At 42.9% G+C, this 3,587-nt stretch overlaps 1 pseudogene; it reads right to left on the bottom strand.

The window, feature by feature from the left end:
• Positions 1 to 2,391: 2,391 nt before the first annotated feature.
• On the bottom strand, positions 2,392 to 3,188 carry LOC144508288 (ATP synthase peripheral stalk subunit OSCP, mitochondrial pseudogene; annotated as a pseudogene).
• Positions 3,189 to 3,587: the final 399 nt, after the last annotated feature.

The following is a 3,587-nucleotide window of genomic DNA, read 5'->3' as shown; positions in this document are numbered from 1 at the left end:
ACAGAACAGATTTTTAAACTGGTGTTACACACAGGAGGGGGATTTAATTTAAACAACCCTGGTTTCTCCTTTCACCACTCATCTGTCATCAGAAAGGCCCTCTGATTTTGACTTCCCCTTTATAAGTGGTGACGTAGTCTTGGTATATTTCAGCAAACTCCAGATAGGGTGAACTCAGGACTATTTGTACACATTCAAAATGCTGGGAAGGGGCTGCAGCTGCATGACTCCCCATGCATTCATATATAAAAAGATGGGTAGAGAAAATAAAGAGATATACGGCATCATTGTTTCATGAGAGTCCAGAATCAAACTCCAATGGTGTATTCTTTCACAAAGTCAGTAGGTTGAAGACTGATGCTGGATATTTCACTTTTTCAGTAGAGATGATTTCCATGGATTGGATAGGCATGTAGAGATGAATTAGTCTTGGAGGCACCAGTTCAGAACTTGCAGTGTAAACAGTTTAGGTGGGGAGTCAGATATTCAAATATAGACAGAACCCTTTCTGCTCCTGCCTGCTGGATGGAAAAAGGCAATCTGAGCTTCGGAGCTCCACGGGGCAATGTTACAGGTTCCGGTTGAGTGGAGTAGTGGAGGGGTGGGTCATGTGACTCCAACCACTCCACATTAACTTGGAAGACGATGTATATTCCTTTGACTAAATTATTGAGTAAGAAGTCTCACAACACCAGGTTACGGTCCAACAGGTTTATTTGGAATCACGAGCTTTCAGAGCGCTGCTCCATCATCAGGTGAGTAGTGAGGTAGGTTTCACAAACATAGCATATATAGGCAAAGACACAATTGCAAGATAATGGTTGAAATACGAGTCTTTGCAGGTAGTCAAGTCTTTACAAGTATAGATAGTGCGAGTGGCGAGGTGTTAAATAATCACAGGTTAAAGAGGTGTGAATTTTCTCAAGCCAGGATAGTTGGTAGGATTTTCAAGAGCAGGCCAAATCATGGGGGTTACATGCAGTGTGACCATAAGACATAGGAGCAGAATTAGGTCACTCGGCCCATCGAGTCTGCTCCACCATTCAAACATGGCTGATCTTTTTCTCATCCCCATTCTCCTGCCTTTTCCCCATAACCCCTGATCCCCTTATCAATCAAGAACTTATCTATCTCTATGTTAAAGAGACTCAATGACCTGGCCTCCACAGCCTTCTGTGGCAAAGAGCTCCACAGATTCACCACTCTCTGGCTGAAGAAATTCCTTCTCATCTGCGGTTTGAAGGATCGTTCCTTTAACCTGAGGTTGTGCCCTCTGGTTCTAATTTTTCCTACTAGTGGAAACATCCTCTCCATGTCCACTCTATCCAGGCCTTGCATGAACCTCAGATCCCATACATGTCCAGACGAGGACAGCAGCCTTCCGGAGGAGTCCAATTCACTCTTCCCTCTTCAGTTGCTGCATCGTGGAGCTCTCTGTCGGCTACTCCATTTCGTTGGGTTCACTGTTGGCCCCTTAGGTTTTGTGGAAAAACTCCGGAGCCTCATTCACCTGATGAATTCCTCTGTGTCTGCCGCGAGACTTCCTACTGTGTGCACCCCAGTCCAACGCTGGCATCTCCACATCATAAATTGTTGAGATGATTAATATTTCAACCATTAAGAATTCCAAGAGGTTTCCATGTCCTCTGTCCAAGCAGACAGGTAGTCTCCATTGGCTGGGACTGGCCTTAGAAATATAAATGGCCTTTGTACAATTTCCTTGGAATTTGGTCTCTGCAGTCACCAGGATATTAGCAGCTCTCCAGAGATAACAAGGTTGCAGCTGTTCTGAATTCCAGGAAGTCTCTTTTGTTTGAGTCATTGCTTCAGACATTTTTCAAGCCTTTATCCAGCTTTTAAGATTTTATACATTAGGTATGATAATATTATTTACGCATTTTACAAATGTGGAGTGAGGTCATAGCCCTCTAACATTAGCTAAAGATATTTTGCTGGCAATGTCTCTCCATCTGGATATTTTGTTGGTGAAATTGGTCCTCAACAGTAATGCAGTAATGCAAAATGAGAGATAATGAAAAGAAAATTGGGTGGAGGATAAAACAGGCTTCCAATTCTCTAATGCTTGTTTTACATTACCTCCAAAGAACCAGTATACCTCCTCTGTATTGACACAGTCCTACAACACTCAATTTCAAAAGGTCAAGATATGTCCTTCCAGTTCTTATGTTTCAGGATTTATTACCATTCATATTATATTCTTTGATATCACAAGATTATACAATTGTTTGTGTTTAACTTGTACAATTTTATATCAAACAGCAGCATTTTATGAGATAGGGTGTGCATTGTACAAGGTAAAAAGTAAGCCTATGGTTGAAATTCTCCTGCCTCCAATCAGTGGGCTTTTCGGCAGCAAGAGGCGGTACGCCGTTTTTTTTAACAGTTTCAAAGGTACTTTTATTAAATCTTTAACACACTAATGAAAGTCAATCACACAGACGGTGATCACTGTACACACTGCAGCAGATTTACAATAACATCCAACAGAAAATTCCTCAGATTTAGGCGATGCAGTTACACAGCTTCATTTATTAGTTTGCTGAGTTTTTGAATCTTGGTTTTCGTGGACATATCAGCGTACTTATCACCAACACTGATAATCATTCCACCCAGGATTGAAGGATCAGTCTTGGTCTCCAGTTTCAGGGTTTCATTTTTCTTCAGAAAACCATTAAGAGCAGATTTTAGCTCTGAAAGATTTACTTCATCCAGGGGCTGAGCAGTAGTGACTGAGCAGAGAACTTCCCCACGAAGTGCACTCATGATCTTACCAAAAGCAGAAGCAACATCAGAGGTCTGGCACAACCGGCCACTCTCAGCTAGCAAATTAACAAAGTTGAGCATCATTGGGGAAATTTTCTGCTTCGACAAGACGTCACTCACAGTTTTTTGCTTGATATTGCGCTTAATGTGGGGATTGTTGACCACTCCAAAGAACTTGGGATCTTTCATCAGCAAAACTATCTTGTGTAGTTCCTGTTCCACTTGGTCCAGTTTCTTCTGCTTGCTAGCAGCAGAGTATAAAGCTGTGGCATATCTACCTTCAACTCCATAGACTTGAATAGGTGGTGTCACCAGTTTGCTCACTGGTTTGACCACCGTGGTGCTGAAGGAACGAACCTTCAAACCCAGCCGAGCCGTGGTCGCCATCTTCTCTGCCCCTGATGTAGGTCCCCCGTTTGCGAGCAGTAGGATCTACGCCTCCCACCGCTGTCAATGGTATTTCCCATTGCATCCACGCCATTGGGAAACCCGTGGCGGGGTGCATTGCCAGAGGCCAGAGAATCCTCCACTAGTGAACAACCGGAGAGTTCCGACCTATGTGTTTAGGTCGGAAACCTTTGACCTTGCCCACGGCTGGGATTCTTCGGTGCCGCTGCAGTGAAAGGAATTTTGGCTGAGCGCCAAATTCTCCATTCTTGCTGGCAGCTGTAGTGGGGCGCATAAGACCGAAGAATCCATTCTATGTTTAAGATTACAGTTATATTTTGATGTTAGTGCATCAATATTTTGTAGAACTCAAAGATCAAGTTAATTATTTAAATAAAAATCTTGGTTAAAGAACT

Source organism: Mustelus asterias, chromosome 20 (genome assembly GCF_964213995.1).
Source record: "Mustelus asterias chromosome 20, sMusAst1.hap1.1, whole genome shotgun sequence".
Taxonomy (NCBI): domain Eukaryota; kingdom Metazoa; phylum Chordata; class Chondrichthyes; order Carcharhiniformes; family Triakidae; genus Mustelus; species Mustelus asterias.
Note: the sequence above shows the minus strand (reverse complement) of the source record. Positions and strands in the feature narration are given on the sequence as shown.